Below are 20,464 nucleotides of genomic sequence, written 5' to 3'. Positions count from 1 at the left end.
ATTTTAGTAAATATAAACTGTTAAATACATTTTCTCATCAGCAGTTAGAGCAGTCTTGTGACTTCTATCAGTGTCTGGTTAAAGCTTGTAGGAGGAGTGTTTATTCTCCCCAGATTGGCCTTTAAGCCTGCAGGACCCCTGGCCCTCTATCTGGATAGTGCTAATTGGCCCTGTGCTGATCACATGCACCCTCCTGAGAACCCTCTCTAGCAATACACACCAAACTGAGCATGTGCAGCTTGCCCCCAAGGCTATGTTTTATCAGCAGATAGTATGGGGATTATGAAAGAAGGGGAGGTTAGGAGAAGACAGGTGCAAGCAGCCTTTTTACACAATGCAGAGGGTTAACCCCTTAGGTTCCACAGTGAGTATAACAAACATGCTTTACTGCATATACAGACTGATTTTACTGTTGTAGGTTTAGTAACACTTTAATTAACCGCTTGCCGACCAGCCGCCATAATTTTACTGCAGCAGGTCGGCATGATCCCGCGAGCCGTCATAGCTATACGTTGGCTTGTGGAATCAGGATAGCAGGCGCGCGCGTGCCGCTGCACTGCGGGGGTGCCGATGCTCGTGGCTGACGGTCGCAATGACCGCCGGCCACGAGCAATCGCGGGCACGAGAGGCAGAACACGGAAGTGTGTATGTAAACACACAAATCCCTGTTCTGTTCTGGGAGGAGTGACAGATCGTGTGTTCCTAATAGCTAGGAACCACGATCCATCACTTCCTCTAATCAGTCCCCTCCCCCTTCAGTTAGAAACACGTAGCAGGGAACACAGTTAACCCCTTGATCGCCCCCCTAGTGTTAACTCCTTCCCTGCCATTAACATTTTTACAGTAATCAGTGCTTTTTATAGCACTGATCGCTGTATAAATGCCAGTGGTCCTAAAAATGTGTCAAAAGTGTCCGATGTGTCCGCCATAATGTTGCAGTCCCGATAAAAATCGCAGATCGCTGCCATTACTAGTAAAAAAAAATAATGATAAAAATGCTATAAATCTATCCCCTATTTTGTAGACACTATAACTTTTGCACAAACCAATCAATATATGCTTATTGCGATTGTTTTTACCAAAAATATGTAGAAGAATACATATTGGCCTAAACTGAGAAAAAATTTTCTTTTTTAAAAAAAATGGGGATATTTATTATAGCAAAATGAACAAAATATTGTGTTTTGTTCAAAATTGTCGCTCTTTTTTTGTTTATAGCGCAAAAAATAAAGACCACAGAGGTGATAAAATACCACCAACAGAAAGCTCTATTTGTGGGAAAAAAAGGACGTCAATTTTGTTTGGGTGCAGCGTCCATTGACCGCGCAATTGTCAGTTAAAGCGACGCAGTGCTGAATCGCAAAAAAATGGCCCGGTCATTCAGCAGCCAAATCTTCTGGGGCAGAAGTGGTTAATAACCATTTCCATAGGGATGTTTCATGTTACATCAGTAAAAGGAAAAAAGAACCTGTACCTGTAAAATCTGCTCGTGCACCTAACACTATCTCCTCCCCAGATTGACAATGCTGCTGTCTAAGGCTGGACTCACACCTATGCATTTTGAGTGCTTTTTGCATTTTGCAGATTACAGAACTACAGAACGTGTTCCATAGGAAACAATGTTAAATGGACTGTAGTGCAAATCTGCAAAAAGCACTAAAACTTGCTAGGTGTGAATCCAGCCTAAGGCAGGTTTCACACTTATGCGAATTGGATTCGGTTGTCTCCGCATCCAATTCACATGAAGAAACCAGCAATCAATCAATTTGCATGACAGGAGGCTGTGACCAGCTCTCAATGGAGCCGGTTCACACACCTCCGGGGCGGCCGCAGAGCGCACTGCAGAAGGGTCTTGTTGTGTGTCTTTGGCTCTATTTCAGGTCTGAATTCAGGCAAAAATTCAGACCTGATTCGCCCCTGAAACAGAGAACAGGGGTGCACCGGACCCCCTGCTGCGGGCCTCTCCACATATAGTGTGAACCTATTACCTTTACTCCTCCATCCAGAGTGGAGACACCATAAGAAAGGAAGCATGTTACTGACCGGATAACCAGCTAAAAATTGAGAAAAAAGCCTACAAAAGAAAATGAATGCAGCCAACATGTCTAAGGATCCAAGGATTGCGAAGCTGCAAAATATTATATTTATGTTTTTGGATGTAATACAAATTTTTTATTTGGATAAAGTATTTTTTTTCAGCCCTAGAACCTTTACGATGTGGCATGTGATCTTGCCAGGGGTATCCAGCTTAGTTGCCTTTTACTGAGCTATAGAAGCAATAAAAATATATACATTTATAATGTCTTGTGTGCCCATAGAAATCAAGCTTGGTGGACTGAGTGGCTGGATCTGGTGGAACGTTATTATAGGGAAAGGATGGGCATGGTATAAAGTAAATATATAAAGTTCTCATATAGGTGTTTCCATTTGTGCGATAGTTTATACAGTAAGTATAGTAAACATCTGTGGGGCATTATGTTGAGTACCTTTTAAAAAAATGTGCTGATCTTAATATCTTAATTATAGGGGAATGAAGCAGTATTAAACATAAAGAAAGCATTTATTATATTGCAGCTTACCAATTCTTAGATGTGATGGTTACATTCGTTGTTTTTTTTTTGGCTTTCCTTTATCTATTTTCACCTGGTGATCCGGCCAGTGAGTCTGTTGTTTTTCAAAAGGACAAGCTCTATTCCATGCATCGGTTTACACAGATGATACAAACCATTTCACACTAGCAGGGGTGCTTACAATGATCAGCTTTTTTTTTTTTTTTTTTTTGCTCATGAAAAACCTTTTTCCAAAAGGATGTTTTTTGTAACTGATTATAAAGTGCAAGTTGGAGTTTGGCTTCAATTTGTTAGTGTTTCTAAATCTGTTAGTGCATCTAACACCCCCCCCCAGACTGACAATTCTGCTGTGCCCCCTGTGCTCCTTTACACAGAGTGAGGGGTACGCTTATACAGGAGGTGTGTTACTGGCCAGATCACCAGGTGAAAACTGAAGGGTAAAAAGCCTAAGAAACTTAGAGCAGCACAGTGGCTAAGTGGTTAGCACTTCCACCTGGTAGTACTAGGGTTTTCGGGTTAAAATCCCAGCCATGACCCTGCCTGGAGTTTGTATGTTCTCCGTGTGCCTGAATGGGTTTCTTTCCACACTAAAAAGACACAACATAGTATATGAATGTAGTTAGGGTCCTTAGATGTTAAGCTCCTTGAGGGCAGGGACTGATGTGAATGTACACTCACCGGCCACTTTATTAGGTGTACCGGGCTGGACTCCTTTTGCCTTCCGAACCACCTTAATTCTTCATGGCATAGATTCAACAAAGTGTTGGAAACATTCCTCAGAGATTTTGGTCCATATTGACATGATAGCATCCTGCAGTTGCTGCAGATTTGTCGGCTGCACATCCATGATGCGAATCTCCCGTTCCACCACATTCCAAAGGTGCTCTATTGGATTGAGATCTGGTGACTGTGGAGGCCATTGGCGTACGGTATACTCATTGTCATGTTCAAGAAACCAGTGGTGAGATGATTTGATCTTTGTGACATGGTGCATTATCCTGCTGGAAGTAGCCATCAGAAGATGGGTACACTGTAGTCATAAAGGGAAGTGACATAGTCAATAACAATACTCAGGTAGGCCGTGGCATTTAAATAATGTTCAAATGGTACTAAGGGGCCAAAAGTGTGTCAAAAAAATATCCCCCCACACCATTACACCACCACCAGCCTGAACTGTTAATACAAGGCAGGATGGATCCATGCTTTCATTTATTTACACCAAATTCTGACCCTACCACCTGAATGTCGCAGCTGAAATCAAGACTCAGACCAGGCAACGTTTTTCCAAACTTCTATTGTTCAATTTAGTAAACCTGTGCAAATTGTAGCCTCAGTTTCCTGTTCTTAGCTGACAGGAGTGGCACCCGATGTGGTCTTCTGCTGCTGTAGCCCATCGGCTTCAAGGTTCGATGTGTTGTTAATTCAGAGATGTTATTCTGCATACCTTGGTTTTAACTAGTGATTATTTGAGTTACTGTTGCCTATCATCTCGAACCAGTCTGCCCATTCTCCTCTGACTGCTGACATCAACAAGGCATTTCCGTCCACACAACTTCCGCTTACTGGATATTTTCTCTTTACCATTCCCTGTAAACCCGAGAGATGGTTATGCATGAAAATCCCTGTAGATCAGCAGTTTTTGAAATACTGAGACCAGCCTGTCTGGCACCAACAACCATGCCACGTTGAAAGTCACTTAAAGCAGAACTTAAATCATTTTTTCATCTTTCCATCTATTAAATCTTCTGCCCTTGTTGTTTTAACTTTGGTTAGTAAAACATTTTTCTTCTGCCAGTGAATACCTTATACAGCCCACTTCCTGTTTCTTGTCTGGTAAAAAGCCTAGGCTTATGACATCATGCACAGCTCTCTCTCTCACTCTCATGAGAGTTTGCCAGGAAGGGAGGGGGGGGGGGGGGGGGGGGGGTGAGTCATAAGAGGGCCAATGAGAGCTGCAGAGCTGGGGGTGTGCATCTGTGTGTCTGTGTAAATCCAGGAAGTGAACAGGCAGCAACTTCACCTGCCCACAGTTAAAGAGGAACTGCAGTCTGCTCACATAATTTGTAATAAAAATATCTTTGCCATTCTGAAGCTTCCCACCAACCACTTTGCATATTATTTTATATATACTGCGATTCTGTACTTGCCAAACATGCTGCAGAAATCTCCCTCCACTGAGTCTGGCTGCAGCCATTTCAACTGTGGGCAGCTGAAGTTGCTGCCTGTTCATTTCCTGGATTTACACAAACACACAGTGGCACACCTCCAGCTCTGCGGCTCTCATTGGCCCTCTTATGACTCACCCCCCTCTCTTCCTGGCAAACTCTCACAAGAATGAGAGAGAGCTGTGCATGATGTCATAAACCTAGGCTAATGACCAGAGAAGAAACAGGAAGTGGGCTGTATAAGGTATTTATATAAATGGATTATATAGAAGTAAAGTTGAAAAAATGACTGAAGTTCCACTTTAAAATGGTTGCAGCCAGACTCAGTGGAGGGAGATTTCTGCAGCATATTTGGCAAATACAGAATAACAGTATATATAAAATAGTATGCAAAGTGGTTGGGGGAAGCTTCAGAATGGTAAAGATGTTTTTAATACAAATTATGTGAGCAGACTGCAGTTCCTCTTTAAATCCCTTTTCTTCCTCATTCTGATGCTCAGTTTGAACTTCAGCAAGTGGTCCTCACCATGTCTAGATGCCTAAATGCATTGAGTTCCTGCCTTGTGATTGGCTGATTAGCAATTTGTGTCACCAAGCAATTGAACAGGTGTATCTAATAAAGTGGCCGGTGAGTGTATATTACACATGTAAAGCGCTGCATAAATTGATGGCTCTATTTAAGTACCTGAAATAAATAAAATGAGTGCAGCCACCACATCTAATGATCAGCAAGCTACAATATATTAAATTGTGAGTTCAAAGGAGAAGTATGGGCAAAGCTTTTTTGGCCATACTTCTACGGATCACAGAAGTGCAGTTCGTTTTGCACTCCTGTGACCTGTTTTCAGCCCATAGTGGGCTCCCGCTGTCAGCTGATGTCACTTAGCCGGTCCAGGCTCGGGAAAGATCCCGACCATATGGTGGGTATCCACACAGAAGCCTGGATCAGAACCCGGCTCAGCCTCTCAGCGATCTACCAAAAGCCTGAGCCAGCTCCTCCCATCCCTGCCATAGCCCAGCACTCCAGTGAGCACTGGAGGGGAGAGCAGAGAGCTGCTGACTGACAGTCATGGCTCTCTGCTTGGAGTGGAGGGAGAGAACTAACCAATTAGCAGTCTTTGTTCGCTGAGTGCTCACTGTAGAGCCGGCGGGGAACAGATGCAGCATTGGATCAATGCTGCATCCACCTAGGTGAGTATAAATGTTTATTTTTTAAAATCCCGAACTTCTCTTTTAATACTGATTTAATGTTGCATGTTTTTACTATATTTTTGGACTGGCTAAATCAAGTATCAGTGCACAACACACTTTTGTTAAGTTCTTCTAGTTCTTATTGGAAATGGTGCACCACATTGTTTTTAACATAGTGGGTAAAAGTCCAGATGTGTTTGTTTTGGTGGTGGCACGAGGACTTGAGAAAGGATTTGCTGTTTACTTGGTAGTCTTTTAAAGCATGTCAGTGATCGTTGACAGACTGGGGGTTGTCTCAACATTTAAAGTATTTGTTACCTCAAAAAAAAGCATCCTGTTCCTTTAACCACTTACGGACCGCCTATCCGTGGATGCACATGGCTACTTTGATGTTAAATACTGTTGTTATAGCAGCAGATAGCTGCCATAATCTCAGTATTATTTTCAACAGGGGGCAGTCCACTTTAAGAAAAAAGTGGTCTCCACGGCGGATTCGCCGCAAGATCCCTTTTATTGGTGGCGGGAGAGGTGCCCACCCCCCTACTGCCGCATCCCGGTCGTCTCCTCTGCTTATCAGATCTGTCGGTAGCGGTGGAGACATTCCGATGCTTTCCCGGATGGGCAGGAAGTCGAGCAAGGGAATGAAAGCCTCCACTCGACTCTATGCCCTTGGAGGACGGGAGCGACGTCAATTGTCACTTGGGACAATTTAAAAAAAAATAATTTTTTTTTGCTTTTAAAGGATAATTAAAGGGTAACTAAAGGTTAAACAAACATGTCATACTTACCTCCTCTGTGCAGTTGGTTTTGCCCTGACCATCCTCTTCTGGGGTCCCTCAGCGGCACTCCTGGCTCCGCCTCTTCTCGAGTGCCCTGTTGGAGAGCCGCTCTCCCTCGGGGCACTCGTGCAGGCGAGCTCTCATGTCCTACTGCTGCATCTATTGACACAGACTGCAGGTCTCGGCCCTGCCCCCTGGGTCCCACGTCATTGGATTTGATTGACAGCAGCAGGAGCCAGTGGCTGCGAACTATCCAATCAGGATCCGAGACACCGGCTCCAATTTTTTTAAAAAAAGGACAGTGTAAAAAAATGAAGTAAAATAAATAAGAAAAAAAATTTAATTTAAAGCACCCCATCCCTCCGTTCTCGCAGGCAGAAGCGAAAGCATACGTAAGCCGCGCCCACATATGAAAACGGTGTTCAAACCACACATGTGAGGTATCGCCACAATCGTTAGAGCAAGAGCAATAATTCTAGCACTAGACCTCCTCTGTAACTCAAAACTGGTTACCTGTAGACATTTGTAAATGTCGCCTATGGGGATTTTTAAGTGCCAAAGTTTGTCACCATTTCACCATTTCACGAGCGCAATTTTGAAGCATGAAATGTTGGGTATATTTACCCAGTGTAACAATATCTTTTACAATATAGAACAAAATGGGGCTAACGTTACTGTTTTCTTATTTTTTCATTCAAAAAAGTGTATATATATTTTTCTAAATGTGTTTTTAAGACTGCACAAATATGGTGTGATATAAAGTATTGCAACAACCACCATTTTATTCTCTAGGGTGTCTGAAAAAAAAATATAATGTTTGGCGGTTCTAAGTAATTTTCTAGCCAGAAAAAAAAAAAAAAGATTTTAACTTGTAAACACCAAGTGTCAAAAATAGGCTTGGTCCATCTAGCACAGTGTTTGTGCTGTGTCATTTGCCCCCTGTAACACCTAAAAAACCTGACTGATCCTGCCAGTTTCTAGCCTCCCCTTTGTAAACTGACCACAGTGTATCGTGGTTTCTGAGCCCTGACACCGTGGTCAGTTTATGCGCCTCCGTCATCCGCAGCCATGCCCTCCTGTGGCTGTGTCCTCCTCGCCCCTCCCTGCCTGTCAGCTAGTACCAGGGCCGCCCCCCCTTCCTGCTAGTATCATAAGATATTTTTGTTACTACTATCCTCTCTGCAATATTAAATGATGTGCTGCACTGCATGTGTTTTCTAAAAATTCCGCCACTAAATACCTTATTCTATGGCAGCAGTCGGCTGTCACGTGACCGGACGTCTCTCTCCTCTTCTCCTCTCCTCCTCCTGGCTGATGTCAGCGGGGGTTTCTCAGCTCTGCCCACTTTCCTGTCAGCTCGAGAGAGAAGAGAGATGGCCGAATAAGGTATTTAGCGACAGATTTTTTAGAAAACACATGCATTGCAGCACATTATTTAATATTACTGAGGGGATTGCAGCAACAACACCAAGTGGGTTAACAACCACTTTAACAGCCTTTAACAGTTCCTTAAACCATTGCAGGAGTAGAAGGTAGTCTTTGTATAGAGTTAGCAACCCCTTAACTGGCAAACTGAATAAAATTGTTGGCAACCAAAAATCGTTTTTCCCATGTGATCCCAATTTTGCCATGGCCATTACAAGTAAGACGCACCTTATTGTAAATAATACACACACACGTTAAAGCGGTAGTAAACTGCCTAAACCCCCCCCCAAAAAAAAACCTGCAAGACAATAGCTTAATATTATAGTATGTATCGCATACTAGCACATGATGAAATACTTACCTTAGGACAAAGCTCCCGCAGCTCGACTCGTCACTGCCGAGGGGGCTGATGTGTTCCCTCTGTATTTCTTCTGGGTTTGCAGGCTCCGGCACTGTGAGTGGCCGGAGCCGCGATGACATCACTCTGGCATATGCGTGCGGGAGTCCTCCGTTCCAGCATAGGCCACCAGACCTTCAGCCCGCATGCGACACTGACGTCAGCGGCTGCATGAAGGTTGAATATCTCCTAAACCATGCAGGTTTAGGAGATAGTCGTTGTACCTAGAGGTAAGCCTTATTATAGGCTTACCTGGAGGTAAAAACGACCAAGCGGGCAATACAACAGCTTTAAGGCTTTTACTGATGGGCGCTGATGAGACTGCACTGATGAGGCTGAACTAATGGGCACTGGTGAGGCTGCACCAGGGCTGGACTGGGACAAAAATATGGCCTTGGACTTAATCCAGACCGGCCCACTTTAATTGTGCAACCACGCACAAAAACAGTATATAAACTATACGCAATTGCGCAAAAAAAAAAAAAAGTAAAAACATTCCACTATTGGGCATAGGACAGGGCATAGCCACACCAGTGCCCATTAATGCAGCCTCAACAGTGCCCAGATTGTCTCTAAGGAAGCAAAGGGACCCAGGAATAGAAAAAAAAAATATACAAAAACAATGAAATTTCTAGCTCCTTGTCATTTTCCAAGTATAAAATAATAAAAAAGGACCTGGCTAGGACTGTCTTTTTAATGCAAAAAAAAAAGCTTTTAAAATATACTTTGTAATCATACAGTATATGCATATGGAGGCAGCTATATTTGGTTAATAAATAATCAGGTTCCGTTTTTGACTTTGCAATGCTACCCAGCTTTTGTACTTTGCTGCTCATTCTCACACTGCACTTGATGTGTGGTTGGAATCTTACCACAACAGCTGTTAGGCAGGGAGGCTAAATACACACAGAATTATATATAAAGCCCCCTCTGTAGGTAAGTCTACAAATTTGTATACAGTATCTCACAAAAGTGAGAACACCCCTCACATTTTTGTAAATATTTTATTATATCTTTTCATGTGACAACACTGAAGAAATGACACTTTGCTACAATGTAAAGTAGTGAGTGTACAGCTTGTATAACAGTTTAAATTTGCTGTCCCCTCAAAATAACTCAACACACAGCCATTAATGTCTAAATGTGTTTGAAAAAAAAATATATATATATTTTTTTTTTCTCAAAATAGCCAAAAATGAAAAACGCCTGTAAACGAACACGGCTAAATGCGGGTTATCCAATTTAGCCGCGTTTGGCGTCTGAAACGTCTATAAACTCAACTGCCTAAGGACGACATTAAACGAACCTGTGTACATGTATAAGATAACATTGGATGAGTTCAGGGGCAGTTGAAAAAAGCATCCAACTGCCTCTGAACGTCCGTTTACCAGCAGCAGTGTACATGAGGCCTTAGCCCCGGTTCACACAGGAGCGGCACGACTTGCAGGTCGCCTCAGCGAGGCGACCTGCAAACGACTTCCGCGGCGACTTGCAAAACGACTTCTGTATAGAAGTCTATGCAAGTCGCCCCAAGTCGCCCCCGAAGTAGTACAGGAACCTTTTTCTAAGTCGGAGCGACTTGCGTCGCTCCTATTAGAAAGGTTCCATTGTACAGAACGGGAGGCGACTTGTCAGGCGGCTAGGTCGCCTGACAAGTCGCCCCCATGTGAACCGGCACTTAGAGGTGTACTCACTTTTGTTGCCAGCGGTTTAGACATTAATGGCTGTGTGTTGAGTTATTTTGAGGGGACAGCAAATTTACACTGTTATACAAGCTGTACACTCACTACTTTACATTATAGCAAAATGTCATTTCTTCAGTGTTGTCACATGAAAAGATAGAATAAAATATTTACAAAAATGTGAGGGGTGTACTTACTTTTGTGAGATACTGTATGAATACAAAAACAAAACTATGAAAAAGCAAATATTTCAAAGTGTAAAAGTCACATAAAAATATTTTAAGATAAAGTAATAAATGGAAATATGTTTGGTCCAGATATAGAGTAATATACATTCCCTTTAACAGACAGCTTGTCAGCCCCAGCCCAAAACCATTGAGGAAGTAAATGACCATTTCAGTCTGAGCAGGAAGGAAGAGGTCACCATTTACTCAGAATTACATTAATTACTAAGGTTTATCAGCAGGACTTACAAACCAATGTAAAAAGCTGACATTATTGGCTAGAGTGTGTCTGGGCAGTTTTTAGTTAATTGACTGATATACAGAGTAATTAAGGGTCTTTTCTATACGCAGACTGAAAACTGTTAAAGTCATAATGAGGGAGAAACACTAACCAGAATAAAAAGGGTGACACTGAAAAAACTGAAGAAAATCGATAAAAACACGGGGATGGGCTATTGTGAAAATAATCAATAATAAAGCCCCAGGTTGGATTTCCATCACTACAGCTTGTAGGCAAGCAACTTTTTATGCCCAAGGAACCCCCCCCCCCCCCCCCGCTAGAGTCATTTTTTTATTTTACACAGATTTACACTATTTTTGTTTGATCTTAACCTGGCTTAGAATATTGTGACAAAGGTGTAAATAGGATTATAAGAAGGGAGTTTGAAATTACTGAAGATTGGGGGAAAATGTGTGGTCTAATAGGTCTAATGGTAAATCCAGTACTTAATAAAAAGGAAATATAGAAAAAGATAAAGGTTATAGACTTTGTCATTTTCTGCTTAAAGTGTATGTAAACAGGGCTGTCTTTAATATTGATTGGACCCTGGGCAAACATTTTCCCCCTCACATACAATTTCGCTCTCCATCTGCTCTGAGACATACAATAAATAGCAGCTAGACTTAAAATCAGTTTACTGTATCAGATCAGGCAGCGATTGCGATTGGTTGCCAGAAGTTACAGTGTATCATTACCACTTATTGACTGGTTGCTAGAGGTTACAGCACACATTATGGCTCACTGATTAGTTGCTAGATGTTACAGCACATGATTTCTGCTTGTTGATTGGTTGCTAGAGATTACTATACAGTAATACTGCTCACTGATTGGTTGCTAGAGGTTACAGCACATCATCTCCTCACTGTAGGGGGCATGATATACATATGAATGCCGCCTTTATTTACATATCTATGCCAATGGATGCAGCTATTTACATATGAATACCGGTTATTTACATTTAAACACAGGGTCTGCAGGTGAGTCATCTGTACACAACAATAGGGCAAAGCTGGGCAGCATTAGTAGCAGCACTTCACACTGAGATATCAGGACAAAGTAAGGGACTAAACCTTCAAGGGTCTTTAAACGGGTGACCCCCACCCCCTTCTGACACCATGGGGAAAGCCACAGGGAAGTCCCTGTGTGTCAGAGTGGGGCTGGGTCACCGGGTGGCCCCGCCCTCAGTTATATAAAAGCTGTCACAAGAACAGAAGCGTCACACAGCGGGAGACTCCCATTGAGGCGGATCGTCCGGAGGATGAAGCGGGGAAGGAGAAGCCGGAGGAAGATGTCGGAGGAGAAGACCGGAGGAAGAAGCAGAGGACCGGAGGAAGAAGCAGAGGAAGATAGAGGAAGAAGCGGGAGGAAGAACAAGATGGAGGAAGAAGAAGAAAACCGAAGGAAGACCAGAAGCAGATGGAAAAAGAAGCGGGGAAAGATGAAGACATAAATAAAGGAATTGTCAAAAAACGGCTTTCTTAACATTTTTGACACTTTATTGGTGAAATGGTAGGGGTGCATTTGTACCCCATTACCAATTCACACAGGGGGAGGGCGGGATCTGGAGGTTCCCCTTGTTAAAGGGGGCTTCCAGATTCCGATAAGTCCCCGCCCACATACCCCCAAAACCACCGGGCAAGGGTTGTGGGGATGAGGCCCTTGTCCCCATCAACATGGGGACATGGTGCTTTGGGGGCTACCCCAAAGCACCCTCCCCATGTTGAGGGCATGTGGCCTGGTAAGGTTCAGGAGGGGGGGCTCTCTACTCCCCCCCGCTTTTCCTGCAGCCTGCCAGGTTGCGTGCTCGGAAAAGAGTCTGGCATGGATTTTTGGGGGGACCCCCACACCATTTTTTTTTAACTTTGGTGTGGGATTCCCCTTAAAATCCATACCAGCCCCCACGCCATTTTTTAAAAACCTTTTGGCATGGGGTTCCCCTTAATATCCATACCAGACCTGAAGGGTCTGGTATGAAATATGGGGGGACCCCCACGCAATTTTTTTTTAAATTTTGGTTCAGGGTTCCCCTTAATATTTATACCAGACCCAAAGGGCCTGGTAATGGACTGTGGGGGAATCCCATGCCATTTTTTTCAATGACTTTTATGTGTATTGCCAGGACCAACAATTCATTATAGCTGCGAGTAGTTTTAAATGACTTTTTTCCTTTAGAAATGTAATTTTGTGCAGGGACTGTTGTAAACACGGAAACATGCGCCACTTTACAGGCATACTATAAACACCCCCCAAGTACGAAATTTAAAGGAGTATTTCACTTTTATTGTTTCACTTTAAGCATTATTAAAATCACTGCTCCCGACAAAATGGCCGTTTTTAAAACTTTTTTTTTGCATTGATACATGTCCCCTGGGGCAGGACCCAGGTCCCCAAACACTTTTTATGACAATAACTTGCATATTAACCCTTAAAATTAGCACTTTTGATTTCTCCCATAGACAATTCATTATAGCCGCGAGTAGTTTTAAATGACTTTTTTTCCTTTAGCAATGTCATTTTGCTCTCGGACTGTTCTAAAACACGGGAAACATGTGCCACTTTACAGGCATACTATAGACACCCCCCAGGTACGAAATTTAAATGAATATTTCACTTTTATTGTTTCACTTTAAGCATTATTAAAATCACTGCTCCCGAAAAAACGAACGTTTTTAAAACTTTTTTTTGCATTGATACATGTCCCCTGGGCCAGGACCCAGGTCCCCAAACACTTTTTATGACAATAACTTGCATATAAGCCTTTAAAATTAGCACTTTTGATTATTCACGTTCGTGTCCCATAGACTTTAACGGTGTTCGCGTGTTCGAACAAATTTTTTGCCTGTTTGTATGTGCTGCTGCAAACTTAACCGGGGGGTGTTCGGCTCATCCCTACTCTTGACCACTGTTACCCAGCAACGCTCCCCCACTTCATTACAGCCACCTTCTACCATAATACAATCATCCACTTGTCCAAAGTTCTTCAATGCAGTTCACGAAAACTATTGATGTCATCTCATAGCTTTTTTTATGACCACATCTATCCTCCCTTTTTGGAATAACAGTTTTACCTTGATTCAACATTTGGGTCACTTTTCATAGGTCGTTTTGATCTTGGGATATCATCCCAGCTGTATTACAGCATTCTCAGTGCTTATACAACTTGGGTGGATTTGCACCACCTGTCCAGACATGGTCCTTTTGTTTTTATAGCTTTGATGCTAATGTATGTATAATGTTTTTAATGTCTTTTTCTTGCCTTTGATATCAATAAATCTTTTTTGCTAATCATGTTTGTATGGTAAGTGAAGTTCCATAGATATGTGCTACCATAGGGTTGGTTGAGCTAACACAGGTTTTTATTTCAAGTTTGCTATTCAACTTTCATACCGTGAGCTCCCATTCCTCTCCTTCTCCCACTTTTTTTTTTCATTTTGTCATTTTTACTCTAAACATTTTTGAGGGTATCCAATCCCCACATGAGTACAGTTTAACCCCTTTTGACACACTAATATGGTAGGTGGCACCTTGAGGGTAATATTCTTAGCCCCGGTTCACACAGGGGCGACTTGTCAGGCGACATAGCTGCAATATATTACATTTTTCTTGGGTTTAGATACAATTAAAGTTTTGTAAACCTCAGACATGAAATATGAACAAAGCATATCCCTCCATAGTGTGGACTTGTCCCAATTATGAGCGCTAATCTATCTGCTGCTTCATTCCTATGCTATCAGCATGAGTCACTTCTGACAAGTTTTTCTGACACTAAGAGAAAAATGGCGACAGGGGAGGGACCTCCAGCCAAGGCTGTATCCTGGCCTAGGCCGACAAGGCCCATGCCTAGGGCAGCACTTTGCAGGGGGACAGCACGGAAAGAGTCCCCGCCAGCTTGCGCTACACTATTAATGTAGCTCCAGTCTTATGGGGCAGACTGGGCTGAGAGGCAAATTAGTCTAGCGCCCCTATAAAGCGGCCGCACTACTTCTGGTATGAGGGCGTTGGGCATTCCACAACTGGGGGGGGGGACGTTGCTTCTAATTTTGACTGTCCTATCATCCTGGACCACAAACCTTTCTCACTGTGCTATGTTTTCTGCTGCACCATTGGCATGGTTATATCTTCTTAGTCCTCTCCATAAAATTTTCAGAAATTTGTGCTTAAAGTATAACTATAGGCAACACTTTTTTTTTTCATTTTGGATAGAATAAGGGAGGATTATAGCCCCTGTAAGTTTATTTTTTACCATCCCTGTCCCATTGCAGAGATTTCCCTTCACTTCCTGTCTCATAGCCAAACCGGAAGTGAGAGGCCAGTCACTCAATACTCTGCAAAACAGGTTACATGCCCAGCGCACCCAGCATACCCAACAGGCACCCAGGCACTGGAAAGAGAACTGAAAGATGGCAAGTGGTTCAGATGTGAAGTTTTCAATTGCAAAGCTGAACAATGCCAATTACCAGCTGTAGAAGTTTAAACTAGAATAGTTTCTCAGCAAAGACGACTTGTGGCAAGTGCTGAATACAGACAGACCCACAAACAGAGAGGCGGGACAGGAAAGATAGACAGGTAAAAGCGACCATAAGCTTATTAGTGGAAGATGACCAGCTTATCCACATAAGAACAGAGAAAAGGGCCAAAGGTATGTGGACTTCATTACAAAAACTGCATGAGCGTTCAAGCCTCAACAGCAAGCTATTTCTACTAAGAAAGTTATATAAGATGAGAATAGAAGAAGGCTAGCAAATATGTGACCATGTGAATGCTATGCTAGAGATCATAAAGCAGCTATGCTCCATCGGAGAGGACATCAAAAATAACCATATTGTTGCCCTGCTCCTCTGCAGCCTTCCAGAGACATATATTACTCTTATTGAGGCTTTAGAAACCAGACCCAAGCAGTAGCTGACACGAGAATATGTCAATGGGAAATTAATCGATGAATTTGACAGAAGGAAAAAAATAAGCACCATGATGACAAGGCTCTTAAGATGTACAAAGGCACAAAGCACAACAAAGAAAGCAGAGAATGTTTTTGCTGTAAAAGGACCTGTCACTTAAAAAAGGATTGTTCTATCTGGAAAGCCGAGCAGCAAAAGCTAGAGCTATCCACAAAAAAAAGATTCAAAGCAATCACAAAGAAAACTGAAGACACATCATGGAGTGGCACCTTTAAAGTGACACAGAGTGGCAAGCCACGCGGCTGGTGCATAGACTCAGGAGCGAAGAAACCACATGACTAGCGATTAACCTTCTTCACAAACATTGATTACAGTGCAAAAAGCAAAGTTTTCCTAGCAAACGAGAACGTCACTGCAGAAGGTAAAGGCCAGGGCTTCCTGAACTGCATTACACCACAAGGAAGCAAGCATAGTATCCTTGTAAAGAAAGTTCTGTATGTTCCAGAACTAGAAGGCAGCCTTCTATCAGTGAAAAGTCTTGCAAACAAAGATCTCACAGTTAAAGTGGAGGTCCGCCCACCGCTGCAAAAATGAAAAGCCAGCAGCTGCACATACTACAGCTGCTGGCTTTTAATATTCAGACACTTACCTGTCCTGGAGTCCAGCGATGTCGGCAACGCAGCTGATGTTTCCATCAGCTGTTGGTTGCATGCCGCCTCCATTGCGAGTAAGGGAACCCGGCAGTGAAGCCTTACGGCTTCACTCCGGGAACCCTACTGCACATGCGCCAGGCTCCGCTCTTCTCCCCTACTGGCCTGGCAGCCGGGGAAGGAAGGAGGAGGGAGCCTGGGCGGTAAAGTCAATACCTGTGGCTGAGGCTTCCGGAAGTGGGAACAGGATACCTGTAAAAGTGAGGTATCCTGCCCCCCTTCCCCCCGAAAAGTGCCAAATGTGGCACCTGAGGGGGGAAGAAGTACAACGAGTGGAAGTTCCACTTTTGGGTGGAACTCCGCTTTAGGTACCAGGGTGATGAATGCATAATTCACAATAATAAGCGATTTTTTGCAAAAGGAGAACTGGATGATTACCTATACAGGCTTATCACCACAGACCAGCAAGCCAATATAGTCTCAGACAGCTGGAGCACAGAAGTCCAGAAGCTATAGAGGACATTATAAAGAGAGGTTTACCAGAAGATTTGACAATAGCGCCTTGCAAAGTGCTCATGAAATGCAAATGCTATATTGAAGCAAAAGCCACACATGCTCCCCTTCCACAGGCATCTCAAAGAAATACTACCCACCCCCTGCAGCTAATACACAGTGACGTATGCAGTCCAATGAAAATTTCCTTGTCTGACGGGAACAGATATCTACTGACTTTCATTGATAATTATTCCACTCCTGAACAAAACGGTGTAGCAGAAAGGAAAATCGCACTCTTATAGAAAGGACCAGATGCATGTTGTCGGATGCCAACCTACCTCACGGGTACTGGGGAGAAGCAGTCATGACTACAACCTACTTACAGAACAGACTACCCTCAAGAGCTATTAAAAGTACTGCATTTGAAATGTGACATGGCTCAAAGCCTAGCATAGAACACATCAGAGTGTTTAAATGTAAAGCATATGCCTATATTCCAAGTGAGAAGCGATCCAAGCTGGAGAACAGAGCCATAGAGGGCATTCTAGTAGGCTACAGTGAACAAACTAACGGTTACAGAATCCTACACCCAAAGACTGACAGAGTGACAATAAGCAATAGTGTTTATTTTGATGAGAGCCCATCATCAGAAACACCAATCCCTGAAAGCTGTGAAGTGAATACACCCAGCAAACCAGAAGAAAGGGTCGACCAAAGCAAACCTGTGCAGGAGTCAGAACAAGAGGTAGAACTCACAATGCCTAAATCAAGTTCCCCACTAGATCCTGCTGAACTGTCTAAAATCAGAAGATCCACTCAGACTACAAAGGGGATACCACCCCGCAAGCTGTCGTACACTGTCAAAACACACAGCATACTTGAACCAACATCCTGGGAAGACATCGATAAACTGCCAAAACATGAAGCCAATAAATGGAGAAAGGCAGCAGAAGAAGAATTAAAATCACTTCAAGAAAATAAAACCTGGACACTCACAGAGCTCCCTCCTAACCACAAAACAATAGGAAGTAAGTGGACTTTCAGAGTAAAGTCAGATGCAGAAGGGAATATCCACAAATACAAAGCCAGACTAGTTGCCAAGGGTTACTCCCAGAAATTCGATGAAGATTAAGATCAAACTTTCTCTACAGTCGTAAAACACTACACCATCAGAGCGCTTCTTAGCGTTGCAGCCGGGAAGGACATGCAAGTCAAACACCTAGACGTTAAAACTGCTTTCCTATATGGGCATAGTATGCAGGAAAGTCTCAACTCCCTGTCAGCATGACTGGAACACAATAAAAAGAGTGATGCAGTACCTCAAAGGAACAATTCAGATGAAGTTACAGTTATCAGCAACATCTAAGCCAAAACTGGTCGGATATGTGCATGCTGATTGGGCCAGGGACTGCACAGACCGCAAATCCACAAGTGGATTCATCTTCCAGGGAAAGAACCATAAGTTGGCCTAGTCGAAAGCAAGCAACTGTCGATCTTCAACTGAAGCAGAGTACATTGCAGCAGCACACGCGTGTTAAGAAGCGATATGGATTCGTCAACTTTTTGTAGACATTAGGATAGACATGTCAAAACCAATTCCCATTTTTTAAGACAACCAGGGATGTATAAAGCTTATACAATCAGAAAGGGTCAATCCTCGCACCAAACACATTGAACGTCAAGTATCACCTACTGAGGGATAATCAAGAGCAAGGTGTTATTGACATTCAATACTGCCCGTCAGAGAAGATGACTGCCGATGCACTCACCAAGCCTTTGTTGAAGGAACGTCATAATTACATCCAGAAGAAACAGAATATAATTTGACAAAGCACATGCTGTTGAGAAGGGGTGTTGGAAGAGCAATAGCAAGTAGCTTTCTATACTGTGAACTATATACTGTAGGCATTATACTTATCTATGCAGCAGGTGGCACTGTAGTATTATAGTGTTATAATGTGTATTCTATGCTATAACAGGATGTACCGTCTATCTAAATTCAGTGCACTTGTTTGTATTTAGCTCCTGTTTCATGTTTCTCATCCTGTAAAGACATGCATTGGCAATCCTCCATGAAAGTAAAGCATATTGCTGTATACAAGAAGCTACCAGCGCATTAATTCAATACTCTGCACAACATTTAAAATATTTAAAATTCTGTTTTGTAGGCTTTACCTGCTGTACTTTGGTGATGTGCTTCATATGACTTCTGACCTTGTCCTTACCCGTAAGTAAAACCTTTAAAATTTCTGGTGTATTCAGCGTTATATTTTGCTGTAAGTACTAAAACATTGCAGTGCTTTTTTACCAAAATGTATTTATGGTTAAGGACCAGCTCACACCAGAACACGGTGTAGGAAACCCGTGTTCCGCATACCTTTTCCGCACCACATTCAAAACGCACTGCATTTGCGATCTGTAGCGGGTGTCCGCCCAATGCTAACAACACCTCAAACGCAGTGTGCTTGCCTGCACCAGATCGCATGGTACAGAAGTACCATGCAATCCCATTGCTCTGTGTTTTGTAAAGTTGTGCATGCACTACATTTCTGTGGTCTGGCACAATTTCATCCAATTCAAAGGATCTCCAGAACTAGTGTCCCCATTAGAAAATTTCTACTCTATACCTGTTCTGGGGACAACTCAAAATGTGGAATTATACTGTATTTCACTTTTACTCTTGGTAATAATAGCAAACATAACTAATAAAAAGGGTGAATCACCCTATCGGAGATACAGACAGCATTAAAAACCCAACAGGTGTTTTGCCATTAGTTATACTTTGAAGTTAACTCCAGAAATAACAGACACACTTCTGCAGCTATATTTTCATTAATACTTTATATAAATATAATAAATATATAAATGCATAAAAAATTGCATGCAGTATAAGCACCTGAGTTTAACTTGATATCAGCTTCTTGCAGTTCCTGTACAGCAGAGCTCAGACTGGTGAAGGGAGTGGAAACACAAGGAGCCACTCAGTTGTGCTACAGAGCAATATGAGGAGAGATTAGAGTGAGGTGAGCTCATTAATCTGCTGCTTCTCTTTTCATTGTTCAGTCCCAGGCTAGGGGAGGGAAAAAATCTGTAAATTTTACTGAACGGCAGCAGAGAAAAATCAGTGTAGCTAAGTTGTGCGATTCTCAAGACTGGATGGACAGAAAAATAAATCCACTGACAGATAAAACAGATTTCTTATCTGTATTCAGTTTGTATATTTATCTGTTTGACTTGAGTTCAGCTTTAATGTTTTACTAAACCCACAACAGTAAAATCAGTCTGTATATTCAGTAAAGCATGCTGGTTATACTCACTGTGGAACCTAAGAGGTTAATCTTCCACACTGTATAAAAAGGCTGTTTGATCCTGGCTCCTCTGATCCCCCCCCCCCCTTCAACTGACTCCTAATCATTTCCTGATAACACAGAAACTATGGAGTCAGGCTGCACATGCTCAGTTTGGTGTGTATTGCTAGACAGTTTTTCTTTTCTTGGGATAAAATATAAATGTGATCAGCACAGGGCCAATCAGCACTGTCCAGTAAGAGGGTCAGGGGTCTTGCAGTCTCACTGGTCAGTCAGAAAACTCCTCCTACAAGCTTTAACCAGTGCTTGGCTGGACACTGATAGAAGACACAAGACTGCTATACTGCTGACGAGAAAAGGTATTTAGCTGTTTAAATTTACTGAAATAATTGCATTTCCA

General features: G+C 42.7%; 1 protein-coding gene across 2 annotated transcripts in view; it reads left to right on the top strand.

Annotated features, from left to right (window-relative positions):
- Positions 1-20,464, top strand: part of FGR (FGR proto-oncogene, Src family tyrosine kinase) — a 196,684-nt gene that overhangs the window by 83,257 nt on the left and 92,963 nt on the right. For both annotated transcript variants that reach the window (XM_073616188.1, XM_073616190.1), the window contains exon 2: positions 18,925-18,983. The gene's annotated coding sequence lies outside the window, so the exon portion shown is untranslated. The remainder of the gene's footprint in view (positions 1-18,924; positions 18,984-20,464) is intronic.

The sequence above is a fragment of the Aquarana catesbeiana genome, linkage group LG02 (assembly GCF_042186555.1).
Source record: "Aquarana catesbeiana isolate 2022-GZ linkage group LG02, ASM4218655v1, whole genome shotgun sequence".
Classification (NCBI taxonomy): domain Eukaryota; kingdom Metazoa; phylum Chordata; class Amphibia; order Anura; family Ranidae; genus Aquarana; species Aquarana catesbeiana.
Note: the sequence above shows the minus strand (reverse complement) of the source record. Positions and strands in the feature narration are given on the sequence as shown.